Genomic DNA, 15307 nt, shown 5'->3' on the forward strand with positions numbered 1-15307 from the left:
ACTGGAGACACAGCAGTTGCCTTCCCCTCCCCCCAGGCAGGAGGCCAGATGGGTCCCACCCACCCAAGTAGCATCTGCTTCTCTCCCCTCTCCCTGTAGAGTAATGAAGGGACAGAGAACTGAGATATTGATAAACTGCCTATGTTATAAAATCTTTCTTATAGCACCTAATATCTTGTTTTTTAAATCGCCTATATATGTTTTATTGTTTTTATCATGACCGTTAGCCACTCAGAGTTCGTTTCCAGAGTGGGTGGTATGAAAATCTAACCTAAATAAAATAAAATAAATCCCTGGTAACAGGCTGCCATTCACCCCTATGGAAAGAAAGATGCAGTTCTGTCCCATACCCTGACACGGAGTGTCTGTCCCAACCCACGAGGGACCAGTGGATGGGGGAGGTCACATTTTTTGTTGCACAGAGTAAGAAATGAGGAGGAGGGAGTCACTATTGTTATCTTCATTGCTGCCAAGAGGCTAAGACAGATCCAAGAAGCCCCCAGACAGACAATGCTGCTCTGTTGGACAGACCCTTGTTGGCCTGGCTGCTGGATCAGAGGAAGCCTCCTCCTCCCCTCCCCCTGGCCACTGGTGCAGGCAGCTCTTGGTCAGCAGCAGGCCCATAGTCACAGGGGGGCCTGGCCCCTCCACACAACCCCCTTCAGACCTTTATGGCCCCTCCATTCCCCGCCCCCCACTGCCACTTTCTTCCCCATGGCACTGGCGGCACCTCCCCCTCCCTCCCTCTTACCCAGCAACCCACTCATCCACCAGGCAAAACTGTAAAGAGCAGTCTCCTGGGGCTCTTGCAAGGTGCCCCCTGATCACGTGATCAGCTGGAAAAGCTGCTCTGAAGCCGGCAGTATCTACGCCGCCCCAGTGCTGAACTTGCTGATCATGCTGGAAAGCTGGTGTAGATACCGCCAGCTTTGGAACGGCTTTTCCAGCTGATCAAGATTGGCGGGGGGGGCACCTGGCAAGAGCCCCAAGAGCCCACTCTTTACAGTTTTGCCCAGTGGGTGAGTGGGTGGTTGGGTGGGGGCGGGGAGGGAGGGGGAGGTGCCGCGTGAAGGGGGGTGGGGCCGCCAGAGCCGTGGGGAAAAAAGTGGCAGTGGAGAGAGTGGGGCCACCAGAGGGGGGCCTTCCATCCAAAAAATTTTTCCATGCCCCCCACTGGAATTTTCTGGATTTGGGCCTGGTCAGCAGGCTGGTCTGAGTAGTTCCAGGCCTGGCTTTGGAGCAGCATCGACGGGCCTTGCAGCTGTCAGCCATCCCCAGCTCTGCAGAACTAGCTGACATGGAGAAGATTATTTCCACAGCAAAAAACATGACTTGGTGCATCTGTTGTCTTGGGGGTTTCGTGATAGTTTTTGACATCTCCAGAGAGAAACAAAGAATTCAATCTGGTTTCTTAAGAAGATGCTTGTGTGAAAATATTCCCACTAGCACACTTGGAGGCAGCAGTTGTAACAATTTTTAAACATGAAATTGTCCACAGAAACATCTGGTTTGAATCCTGCCCCCCCCCAAAAAAAAATTACTGCAAACAACAACACACCCCGCCCCCGTCCCCTTCGTTTCAGGGCTCTGGAAATGTGAACTCACCATTTGCTGGCAGGCTCGTTGACGGGGCTTACAACATAGAATCTCATAAACATAATCTGAAGTAGTAGAATTCTTCGTAAGAAGGTCTACCTAGACTATATGTGTAAGTCGTGTAAGGAGCACTTTTAAAAAAAGAAATGTCGGGTTGCCTGCCTGATCTCCCACCCTGATGGATACCTCCTGGCAAACCCAGTCATGGTTGGTGGGCAGCTGAAATACCACCAGGAGGGAAGTGGTGGGAAATGGGAGGTGTCACAGAGTTTTTGCAGATCCTAGAGTGACCCCCCTGACATTATGTCACTTCCAGTGTTAGCCAAATGCTCCCAGGGGTTGTAGGCTGCTACTTGGTAAGCCTAAAACTACAGGGAATCGGGGGGGGGGGGGTGTCACCTCCCAATTACTTGATTCAGATCGTGGCCATGATGTGAGAGATCCAGGAGCACTTCAGAGACCAACAAAGAACTAACTGAAATTAAACCAGAAGAGTTTCCAGCTCAGCCTTAGGAAGAACTTCCTGACAGAGCAGTTCCCCTTCAGTGGAACAGGCTTCCTCCTTGGGAGGTGAGGGGCTCTCCTTCCTTGGAGGTTTTTTCAACAGAGGCTAGATGGCCATCTGACGGTAATGTGGATCCTGTAGACTTAGGGAGAAATACTTACTCTCACAGATGACCTAATACAGCATCTGGATCAAGGCGGGTCAGCGCTGCTGCTACTTCTCGATCTGTCAGCAGCATTTGACACGATCAATTACAACGTTATGGCCCACCGCCTCACTGTTGACAGAGTCCAGGGGTGGCCTTACAGTGGTTTTCCTCCTTTCTCCGTGGATGGGGACAAAGGGTGGTGCTTGGCAAGCGGGCTTCCTTGCAGAATCCACTTATATGTGGAGTGCCGCAGGGAGCCATTCTCTCACCAATATTATTTAACATCTATATGCACCCCCTTGCCCAGATTGCCTGAGGTTTGGGGCTGGGTTGCCACAAGTATGCTGATGACACCCAACTGTTGATATCTGCTGATGAGTGGCCGGCTAGTTGCTGCCCCTGACCAGCTATCCATGGCTGGATGGTTATAACCAGTGGTGTAGGGAGGGGGGGCGGGGGGCGGATCGCCCCAGGTCTGGGGGGCCCCCGCATTGCCAAGGGGGGTCCCTCCCCTCCCCGGCAGGGCTCCGGAGCGTCGCGCAGACCTTCCAGCCACAGTCCCAGCTCGGGGCGGGGGAACCGGCGTCCGACCCTCGCCTGCTCGAGGCTTCTCCTGCTGCTCCACGTGCCGCAGGCAGCAGCAGGAAGCAGAAGGCGGCGGCGGGCAGCAGGAGGAGGAGGAGGCGGCGGCGTTGCGCGCCCAGTGGCCGCATCCCCGCGCTCGGCAGCAGCGCCCCGGAGCTCTCCGGCCCCCTCAACTCCCAGGCACCGACGACTCAGCCGCTCCTGGCCCGGACCGCGGCGGCGCGCCAGAAAGAGGAACTTCGGGCGGAAAGTTTGCAAAGTGTGTGCGAGGCAGCCAGGGGCAGAGGGATGTGGGGAGGGCCGCGCCGCTCGGCGTCTTAAAGCAGGGAAGCCCCTCCCCTCCCCTCCGCCACACACATTGGGGGGCCCACATAAATCTTGGGCCCCAGGCCCTCGAAGCCCTAGCTACGCCCCTGGTTATAACAGCCAGCTGAAGCAGAATCCAGCTAAGACAGAGGTCCTGTACCTGGGCCGGGGGGGGGGGCAGTATGTGCATCCATCTCCCAGTTTTGGACGGTGCCACATTGGTGCTGGCCCAACAGGTGGAGAGCTTGGGAGTGTTCTTGGATGCCTCCCTTTCCATGGAGGCCCAGATCACGATGGTTGCCAGTTCTGCCTTTTGTTATCTTTGGCAGATCAGGCAGCTAGCACCATATCTATCCCCCCAGGACCTGGCTACAGTGATCCATGCAATGGTCACTTCCAGACTAGACTACTGTAACTCGCTCTATGTTGGCTTGCCCTTGAGACTGATCTGGAAACTGCAGCTGGTGCAGAATGCAGTGGCTCGCCTGCTAACTGCATCACCTTTATAGGTGGGCATTTGGCCGGCACTCCATAGTCTGCACTGGCTGCCTATTGAGTACTGCGTCTGCTTCAAGGTTTAAGTTTTAATGTTTAAAGCCTTACATGGCCTGGGACCAGCATAGCTGCCGGACCATCTCCTCCCATATATGCCTGGGAGGTCATTATGTTCAGCCTCCCAACATCTGTTGTCTGTGCCCAGCCCAAGAGGCTCCCGCTTTGCCTCAACTAGGGCCAGGGCTTTTTCAGTCCTGGTCCCAACCTGGTGGAATCAGCTCCCTAGAGATTCAGGCCCTGCCTGGTTTCTTAGCCTTCTGTAGGGCCCGTAAAACGGAGCTGTGCCTCCAGGTTTTTAGCCTCTATTCTTGATTTGGTTGGCCTCCCCTGCTGGCATTGTCATCTGTGCTATAAAATGGAATATCTGCATCTTTATTGGATAACTTGTCATGTGAGACGGGCAGGCTGGGCAATATGGTGATGATATGGAAATTTTCTGAGTGCTGTTGTCTGTCCATAAAATGTTTTTATTTTGTTTTATTATATGTTATGTCCTCCCTGAGCCCTACGGGGAATGGGCAGAATAGAAATATACTAAAATAAATACTTGTGAACTTCCTGTATTGAGCATTGGTTGGACTAGATGACCCTGGAGGTCCCTTCCAGCTCTATGATTTTGAGATTTCTGTGCTCTAAGCTTTTGAGGGCTTTGACTCATGGTGGCTTAGACCCTGAAAATCATGCAAGCCCTCCATGACCCACACATTTGAAGGATGTCCCACCAGGCTGCCTCTCTCCCTTCTAGCACTGACCAGAGCCCCCTGGGCCTTTTCCACTGTGGCTCCAGCTCTGTGGAAAAAGCTCCCCCCCCCCCAGGAGGCGCTAACAGGCCTGCCCGCTTGCCAGAACTCGGGAGGGAATGTGAATTGGTAGGCATCTTTTAATGGGGGCAGAGGAGGGGAGAGTTTGGTCTTTTATTCTAGCTTTAATGGGATTTTAAAAAAAACGATTATTGTAAGCCACAAAATTATTATTGTATTAATGCTTCAATAAATAAAAAATAATGAAATAGAACCTGCTGAAGGGCCTTCAGAAACAATGACCATCACACAAAGTCTTTCAAGTCTTCCCTCCCTGCAGTGTTTCCCCAGTCAAAAGCTGCATTCTTTGTCCCACAGGGAATTGCACACTCCCGGTGGGCATCTCAGAGTTAGATTCAGGCCCAGGAGCAGATACCAACAAGGATAAGCCTCCAAGAGTCAAAGATTGTGTGTCCCCATAGACTATCTGGTCAAGGCCGGCGCTGGGGCTTTTGCCACTTCCATGTGCCGGCCATGAATCTGATACATTCTCCTCCCTCCTGACGGGAAGAGACCAGAGCAGTTCTCTGCCCCACTCAGTGGCTGCGTTCAGCTGGGGATCTGCACGGGAAAGGGCTTCTTTCAGCTCGAGATCATCATGTCGTCATCATCAGTCTGAGGCTTTGTAAGAAAACTCCATGAGGAGTCCTGCTGGAAAACAGATTGCATATTATGGTCAGGAAAATCTACACCATCGAAAAAATCCCAGCATCTGGGATCCAGCTTTACCAGAGACTGCAGCGGATGGAAATTGTCTGGAATGTTCCTTTGGAAACCTTGACCGCTACAGGATGCAAGAGTTTCAGCCATGCAAAGATGAAGGAGAGTTCCCTAAGGCTGACAGAGAGGAGTGAAGCACCCACTGCAGGCAGGACACACCAGCAGGCTCCTTTGACCTCTCCGATTCATTTCTCATTCTAACCATTCTCAGCCTCCACATCTGAGTGCTGGGAATGCAGTTTGTGAATGACTTATCCAGGAAAAAGGGAGTTCTCTCATTTTTGGTTTCAGTGAGAATGACATTATAGGCCCCCCTCTCTTTCCAGCATACATTGCCTTGGCAGTGCTTCCCCCCACACTGCCATGACGATTGTTAAAGGGAACATCTGGAAGTCAAACAAGGAACGTAATTTTTGCAACATAGAAGGGATGATGAACGCTATGCTGCACCAGATGATTCCTGCTTTCCTACAACAACTGCAATTGTGCCTTTGAGGGTTTACCAGTTGTCGTGTCGGATGAGGTCAGTGGGAAACTATGAAAGCCCCATTTGCTTTCTAAGAGGAAAAAAAAGACACTGGATTCTGGCATATATGAACCATGGGGAAAAAGCAATCCAGATGTGTGCTTTCTCATTTGGAGTTTCTGGCATTGACTTCCTGGAACCTGAATGAGACAGCAGGCGGCACTCTGCCCTTCACAAAGGAATCCTAAGCATACTTACTTGGAAGTAAATCTCACTGAATTCACTGGGCCTTGCTTTGTAGAAACTGCCATCTTACTCTATCTTCAGGACTACCTGAAATAGAAGGTGCCAAGTCAGCTTGCAGTAGAACACAGGAAGGTCAGATTGGGACTGAATCACATGCACACACAGAAATAGAAAACCCTACATTTTAACATAAGAACATAAGAGAAGCCATGTTGGATCAGGCCAATGGCCCATCCAGTCCAACACTCTGTGTCACACAGTGGCCAAAATAAATTTTATATATATATATATATATATATATATATATATATATATATATATATATATATATATATATATATATATATACACACACATACACACACACACTGTGGCTAATAGCCACTGATGGACCTCTGCTCCATATTTATCTAAACCCCTCTTGAAGGTGGCCATGTTTGTGGCCGCCACCACCTCCTGTGGCAGTGAATTCCACATGTTAATCACCCTTTGGGTGAAGAAGTACTTCCTTTTATCCGTTTAAACCTGTCTGCTCAGCAATTTCATCGAATGCCCACGAGTTCTTGTATTGTGAGAAAGGGAGAAAAGTACCTCTTTCTCTACTTTCTCAGTCCCATGCATTATCTTGTAAACCTCTATCAGGTCACCCCGCAGTCGACGTTTCTCCAAGCTAAAGAGTCCCAAGCGTTTCAACCTTTCTTCATAGGGAAAGTGTTCCAGCCCTTTAATCATTCTAGTTGCCCTTTTCTGGACTTTCTCCAATGCTCTAATATCCTTTATGAGGTGTGGCGACCAGAACTGCACACAGTACTCCAAATGAGACCGCACCATCGATTTATACAGGGGCATTATGATACTGGCTGATTTGTTTTCAGTTCCCTTCCTGATAATTCCCAGCATGGCGTTGGCCTTTTTTATTGCAAACGCACACTGTTTTGACATTTTCAGTGAATTATCTACCACGACCCCAAGATCTCTCTCTTGGTCAGTCTCTGCCAGTTCACACCCCATCAACTTGTATTTGTAGCTGGGATTCTTGGCCCCAATATGCATTACTTTGCACTTGGCCACACTGAACTGCATCTGCCACGTTGACGCCAACTCACCCAGCCTCAACAGATCCCTTTGGAGTTCCTCACAATCCTCTCTGGTTCTCACTACCCTGAACAATTTAGTGTCATCCACAAACTTGGCCACTTCACTGCTCACTCCCAACTCTAAATCATTTATGAACAAGTTAAAGAGCATGGGACCCAGTACCGAGCCCTGTGGCACCCCACTGCTTACCATCCTCCACTGCAAAGACTGCCCATTTATACTCACTCTCTGCTTCCTATTACTCAGCCAGTTTTTGATCCACAAGAGGACCTGTCCTTTTACTCCATGACTCTCAAGCTTTCTAAGGAGCCTTTGATGAGGAACTTTATCAAAAGCTTTCTGGAAGTCAAGGTAAACAACATCTATCAGGTCTCCTTTGTCCACATGTTTGTTCACCCCCTGAAAGAAATGTAACAGGTTAGTGAGGCAAGATCTTCCCTCACAGAACCCATGCTGAGTCTTCCTCAATATCCCGTGTTCATCAATGTGCCTACTATGAAGCTGCCTTATACTGAATCAGACCCTTGGTCCATCAAAGTCAGTATTGTCTTCTCAGACTGGCAGTAGCTCTCCAGAGTCTCAAGCTGAGGTTTTTCACACCTTTTTGCCTGGACCCTTTTTTGGAGATGCCGGGGACTGAACCTGGGACCTTCTGCTTACCAAGCAGATGTTCTACCACTGAGCCACCGTCCATCCTTTTTTTTTAATTCCCATTAATTTTGGGGGGGGGAGGGACAAGAAATGTTTAAATTATGGATAGGTCCCCCACCCGTTTTGATATTAAAATTCCCCACGTTGTTAACGCCTGTAAGTTGAGTCTTTTCTCTTCCTGCATCTATTTAGCCCAGCTAAGGGTCTTCATATCAGTTCCCTCATTCTGTCGTACAATTGCCCTAGAAAGCAGAGCTGTATTATGAACTCCACAATAGAGCTTGGGGAGGGGGGGCTACAGGTGGTCTGTGGGATGAAGGCAGCATTACCAGCCCTGGTCTTTGCACAGTTCCATAGGAGCCAGTTCAATGGTCAGTTTAGCAGACAGCTGAACAAACCTTTGGACAATCCTGCTTGGCAGACCACTGGTGTCCCTTTGCTGCCCCCTGGTGCTTTGGTCTTCCCCCAGAGGGCTACTACATCTTCCAGCATGGTTTTCTTCATCTTTGCTTTCATTTTCTTCTTTGTCCACATCACTGTTTAGCCATGTCAGCTGTGACTTTTGCTTATGGGCATCCATGACAGCAGATGTACAGCACCATGTCATTGTGAACAAAACCAGGTGGATTGGCACCACCAATGATGAATGCAAATTAGGTTGAGGACCATAAAGAATAAAAAGGAAAGCAGCACCAAGAAGACCTTCCAGTTTGGTATAGTGGTTAAGTCTGCGGACTCTTATCTGGGGAACTGAGTTTGATTCCCCACTCTTCCACTTGCAGCTGCTGAAATGGCCTTGGATCAGTCATAGCTATCATAGGAGTTGTCCTTGAAAGGGCAGTTGCTGTGGGATCTCTCTCAGCCCCACCCACCTCACAGGCTATCTGCTGTGGGAGAGGAAGATAAAGGAGATTGTAAGCCGCTCTGAGTCTCTGATTCAGAGAGAAGGGCAGGGTATAAATTTGCAGTCTTCTTCTTCTTCTTCATATGGAGGGCAGCTCTATTGCTTGGTTGCCGCCCAAGTCTTCCAAGAGAGTTTCTTCACCAGCCTCAGGTTCCCAGCAATGTTGAGAAGTTGACACCAACCTTATGGGTGATGATCGGAGCTGAGTAGCCCCTGAGGCGCTAGCAGAGTTGCTAGACCTTGGCTAGGCATACCTAGCAACTGGTGGACCTCTTGGTAAGTGGCCCATGAGGACATTTCCCTTTGAGTTAAATGGTCAGCCTTCCTTAGTGAAAATGAGCAGACTCTCTGTTGCTGGATGCATTTTCCACCCTCCAAGTTTGGAGACTGTTGGGTAATGCATGATTGATGTATGGAATTCCCTGCCTCAAGATAAAGAACTTACTGATAATGGGTTTACATCCTGCAAGATCTCACATTTTTTGCAGTCAGATGAGAACATGAATTGGCTGGTCAGACAATGGGTTTCATAATCAGAAGCCTCAGAACATACTATAATAATAGAGGTATATACTCCTTTTGACAATGGAAATTCATTTTCATTATGAAGAACCCTTGAGAGACCTCTAAGTCTTATCCTTTTCAGAGCTGGGATCACTGTGAAGAAGAATTTGGTCTTTAGGGTTTGTAGAATCTTTCGAGCTCAAGTGCCGTGTTCTACTGGAGAAAGTTTTCCTTCCAGACGTTTCGTTCTCAGCTGCGGAGAACATCCTCAGTGGCATTGCAGCCGGAGCAGGCGCTCTGACCTTCTTGGCTGCTGTGCATTGAATGAATTTGGTCTATCCAGACCCCACCACCAAACCATTTCATTTTTTATCTGTTCCATCAGGTGTGAAATGTGAACTTCTTAAACAGACAGCTGTATAAGATGCAAAACTCCATTGCACACCTGCTGGTCCCACATGAAATTCAGCATCAATAGGCAACTTACTTTTTTAGTACCATTGTGCATGGGAGGGTCAACCAAGTGGACATTCCAGCTACCACTGGAAACAGAACACTGGACTCAGCCAGCCTTTATTCTGGTCCAGCAACATTTTTTCAGATGTTCTTGCGTTCTTACTATGACACCCAACTGCACAGCTATGTTCCAGCTATCAAGCAATCTCCCCAGACATCACATACATCAAGTCTTTGGTATTAAAATTTGCAGAGGTTAGATTTTTTTTAATGGACTGTATTGCAGCTTTGATCTGAAGCACCTCTTGGTGTGGCATGACCTCTTGCAATGGAAAGGATTGTTCTTTGGAAAGGATCCCTGGAGTCTTTTGCTTTGAGAGTCAATTTGGTGTAGTGCCATGCCAGCAAGGTCATGTTAAAGATCCTACAAGCTAGGCTTCAGCAGTATGTAGATCGGGAACTACCAGAGTTCAAGCTGGGTTTCAGAGAGGTAGAGGAACTAGAGATCAAATTGCCAACATTCGCTGGATTATGGCGAAAGCACGGAGTATCAGAAAAACATCTATTTCTGCTTCATTGACTATGCCTTTGATTGTGTGGATCACAACAAACTGTGGCAAGTCCTTAAAGAGATGGGAGTACCAGACCATCTCACATGTCTCCTGAAAAACCTGCATAAGGGTCAAGAAGCAACTGTCAGATCAGGATATGGAACAACTGATTGGTTTAAAATAGGGAAAGGAGTTCAACAAGGATGTATATTGTCACCCTGCTTATTTAATTTATATGCAAAGTACATCATGCGGAATGCTGGCCTGGATGAAACACAAGCCGGAATTAAGATTGCTGGGAAAAACATCAACAACCTCAGATATACAGATGACACCACTCTAATGGCAGAAAGTGAGGAGGACCTGAAGAACCTCTTGTTGAGGGTGAAAGAAGAGAGCACAAAAGTAGGCTTGAAACTCAACATCAAAAAAACTAAGATCATGGCATCCGGCCCCACCACACCTCGGCAAATAGAAGAGGAAGACATGGAAGTAGTGACAGACTTCACATTTCTGGGGTCCAAGATCACTGCAAGCGGTGACTGTAGCCATGAAATTAAAAGACGTTAGCTCTTTGGGAGGACAGCTTCGGCGAACCTGGGCAGTATAATAAAAAGCAGAGACATCACCCTGCCAACAATGGTGATCCATGTTACGGTCACCTCAAGAATAGATCACTGTAACGCTCTCTACATGGGGCTACCCTTGACTTCAGATGCTGAAGTTGAAGCTCAAATACTTTGGCCACCAAATGAGAAGGGAGCACTTCCTGGAAAAGATCCTGATGCCGGGAAAGACAGAAGGCAAAAGAAAAAGGGGACATCAAAAGATGAGATGGCTGGACAGCGTTACTGATGTAACAAACACAAATTTGATCAGACTTCAGATGGTGGAAGACAGGAGGGCCTAGCGTGACTGTGTCCATGGCGTTGCAAAGAATCAGACTTGACTGTGCGGCTGAACAACAAGGGGTGTTGAATATCCAGCCCACAGGCCAGAACTGGCCTGTCCAGGGCTTTAATCAGGCCCACGGGGTTCTGTTCTTCTCTCTCCTCTCCTCACCCTTTGAAGCTCCAAGGCTGATAAAGTTCCCTGCTCTTTCTGCCTTGTGTTCGCAGGCTGAAGCAATTCTGGGCTTGCAAAGCTGCAAAGAAAATGCAGAATGGAGTTTCCATTAAGGTCTCTGTTCTCAGGCAGACATTTATGTCAGATCCAGCCTTTGTAACAAATTTGACACCCCTATGGAGTGTATTTAGTCCACCTTGTAAAAGGTAGGCCTTGCTCCTGAGTATCCTTCCTTGGCATGTTCATACATGATCTCTGGGAGTAGTGTATCTGGGCACAGAGACCTTAATGGAAAATCCATTCTGTGTTTTCCTTGCAGCTTTATCTGTGCTGCAGTGTATTTTAATGGAGTGGAGCTCAGTTTCATTTTTCAGCATTTATATGGCCCATTAGAAGCTGTTACTTGCTGGAGTTGTAAGACCTTGCAAAAAGGTTGATGCTTTGAGCCAGCATGTCTTTACTGAATGGACCTTAGAACTGGTGCCTAGTGAGTATCCCGGGGAGGGAAGTGGGGAGGAAGCAGTGGAGGCGGGGGTGCTTTTGCAGCGGCTTGCTGGTCCGGATAGCCCCCGAAGGCCGGCATAGGAGCACCGGCCTCAGTGCAGCTTTTCCTGCCGATCAGCTGATCAGTGGGGGGCCCTTGAAAGAGCCCCAGGAGCCAATGCTTCACTGGGTGGAGGGAAAGGTGCCACCAGAGCGGCGGGGAGATCAGGGCCGCAAGAGCAGTGGCAGCAGAGAGACCGGGGGCTCCCAGAGCAGTGGGGAGAGCAGGGCTGCCAGGACGGGCCATACAGGCCAAAGGGGGGGGGGTGGGGAGGCATCCCCCCTACGTGGCTACAGGCCTGAAGGGAGCATGCCTACTTAAGTGATCATGGAAGATTTCACTTACCTGGACATCTGTTGGAAGTCCAACTCTGCTAAAAACAAAAGTCAAATAAATTCTGACTTGTCTTGCTTTGTCCAGAAAGTGCAGAAGGAAACAGGGGGATCTGCTATTTTGGACTTGATTCACACCAACAAAGAACTGGTTGATGAGGTGGCAATAGTGAGCACCCTGGGCAGCAGTGACCATGTGATTTTGGAATTTACAGTCTTAGGAAAGGGAAAAGCTATACATAGTCAGACATATAAGTCAGACTTCAAAAAGGCAAATTTCAGCAAACTTAGAACTATGCTGGGTAAAACCCTATGGTCACAAATACTGAAAGAGAAGGGAGTTCAAGAGGGGTGGGAGTTTCTTAAAAGCGAAATATTGAAAGTGCAATCACAGACGATTCCTATGAGAAGAAAAAATGGAAGAAGCCTAAAGAAGCCGAGTTGTCTCCATAAACAGCTCTCTAAAGAATTGAGCAATAAAAAAGACTCCTTTAGAAAATAGGAGGAAGGCCTTATAACCAAGGATGAATATAAACAAATCACTAGTTCTTGTAAAGAAAGAGTTAGGAAAGCTAAAGCACATATGAGCTTAGCCAAGCCAAAGATGCTAAAAACTACAAAAAAAGGGTTCTTTTCTTATGTTGAGTAAAAAAGAAAAAAGAGCAAGGACATGGTAGGCCTGTTGCAAGAGCAGGAAAGTGAAATTGTAACAGGTGATGAAGAGAGGGCTGAACTGCTCAGTTCCTGCTTTTCCTCAGTCTTCTCTTCTGAGGGAAAGTGGTCAACATGGCAAAAACAGAAGATATAATAAGGATATGGAGTTCCAACCTAGGATCAGCATAGGGGTTGTACATAAACACTTTGTCTCTATAAATTAAACCAAGTCCTCAGGGCCAGATGAACTACATCCAAGAATACTAAAAGAGCTTGCAGATGTAATTTTTGAGCCTCTGGCCATTATTTTTGAGAATTCTTGGAGACCAGGCGAGGTCCTGGAAGAAGCAAATGTTGTCCCCATCTTCAAGAAGGGGGAAAAGGAGGATCCAGGTAACTACCAACCCGTTAGCTTGACGTCTATACCTGGAAAAGTTTTAGAACAAATCATCAGTCAGTCCTGGAACATTTAGAAGGGATGGCTGTGATTACTAAGAGTCAGCATGGGTTTCTAAAGAACAAGTCATGTCAGACTAACCTGATCTCTCTTTTTTTTTTTAGAAAGTGACTACCTTTGCTGGATTCGGGGAATGCTGTAGACATCGTTTATCTTGATTTCAGTCAAGACTTTTGATAAGGTTCCACATAAAATCCTTGTTGACAAATTGGTAAAATGTGGTTTGGATCCTGTTACGGTTAAGCGAATCTGTAACTGGTTGACAGATTGCACCCAAAGAGTACTTGTGAATGGTTCCTCATCCTCTTGGAGAGGAGTGAAAAGTGGAGTACTTCAAGGATCTATCCTGGGGCCTGTTTTGTTCAACATCTTTATCAATGATTTGGATGAATGAATAGGAAAAAGGAAAGGAAAGGTCCCCTGTGCAAGCACCAGTCGTTTCCGACTCTGGGGTGACGTTGCTTTCACAACGTTTTCACGGCAGACTTTTTACGGGGTGGTTTGCCAATGCCTTCCCCAGTCATCTACACTTTCCCCCCAGCAAGCTGGGTACTCATTTTACCAACTTCAGAAGGATGGAAGGCTGCGTCAACCTCGAGCCAGCTCCCTGAAAACCCAGCTTCCGCTGGGGATCAAACTCAGGTCATGAGCAGAGTTTAGGACTGCAGTATTGCAGCTTTAACACTCTGTGCCACGGGGCTCTTATGAAGGAATACAGGGAATTCTTATTAAATTTGCAGATGATGCTAAATTGGGAGGGGTTGCAAATACAGTAGAAGACAGAAATAGGATACAGAATGAGCTTGACAGGCTGGAAAACTGGGCTGAAACCAATAAAATGAATTTTAACAGGGATAAATGTAAAGTTTTGCATTTAAGTAGGAAAAATGCAATGCATGGTTACAGAATGGGGGAGACTTGTCTTAGCAGTAGTATGTGCCAAAAGGATCTAGGGGTCTTAGTGGATCATACGCTGAACATGAGTCAACAGTGTGATGTGGCCGCTAAAGAGGCAAATGCAATTTTGGGCTGTATCAACAGAAGTATAGTGTCCAAATCACTGAAGTGATGTTATCGCTTTGCTCTGGTTATACCTTGCCTGGAGTACTGTGTTCAGTTTTGGACACCACATTTTAAGAAGGATGTAGACAAGCTGGAACAGGTCCGGAGGAAGGCAACAAAGATGGTGAGGGGTCTGGAGACCAAGTCCTGTGAGGAAAGATTGAAGGAGTAGGGCATGTTTAGCCAGGAGATAAGGCAGCTGAGAGGTGATCTGATCACCATCATCAAGTACTTGAAGGGCTGTCTTATAGAGGATGGTGCAGAATTGTTTTCTGTGGCCCCAGAAGGTCAGACCAGAACCAATGGGTTGAAATTAAACCAAAAGAGTTTCCGGCTCAACATGAGGAAGAACTTCCTGACTGTTAGAGTGGTTCCTCAGTGGAACAGGCTTCCTCCTTGGGAGGTGGTGGGCTCTCCTTCCTTGGAGGTTTTTCAGCAGAGGCTAGATGGCCATCTAACAACAATGCGGATCCTGTGAATTTAAGGGGGGTAGTATTTGTGAATTTCCTGCATTGTGCAGAGGGTTGGACTAGACAACCCAACTCTATGATTCTTTGATTCTATGAGTCATGAGCTCCACTGAAGCAACCTTCACTCTTACTTATACATACTCGAAAAAGCAAACATTTAGGGCATACAAATAAAATGTGCTAATTTTAATTAAGAAATAAGTGTACTTTGGTTATCAGAAGTTAGGTAGTGACACCACAGAAGTCCAAAGCTTCCTCAGCTGTCAGTTCAAGCCTCATTTCTTTAAAATGCTGGGCTGCCTTTTTTCTTTCTTTATTGGTTGAACTGGAGCACCTTTGACCTTTCGAAGCAGCCTCTGCTGAGGGGATCATCCTGAGAAATGCTCTCCTGGAGGGCTGAGTGGCACAATGGCACCACCTAGTGGCCACTCCAGGGCGGTTGGCATTTGGAGGGGCTCACCAAGGTCTCCTTGTCTCCGCTGTGTGTACTTACATACTCAGTGGTGAAGTACCTTTTTTACAGATGAGAAGAACCTCTGCCTTGGTTAACCATTCGCCCTCCACGAGGTTCTCTCATTCAGCATCTGCTCGCTTTGCTTGGAACGCACTGCACAGCCCCCCCATCCTATTAT

Source organism: Heteronotia binoei, chromosome 12, assembly GCF_032191835.1.
Source record: "Heteronotia binoei isolate CCM8104 ecotype False Entrance Well chromosome 12, APGP_CSIRO_Hbin_v1, whole genome shotgun sequence".
NCBI lineage: Eukaryota > Metazoa > Chordata > Lepidosauria > Squamata > Gekkonidae > Heteronotia > Heteronotia binoei.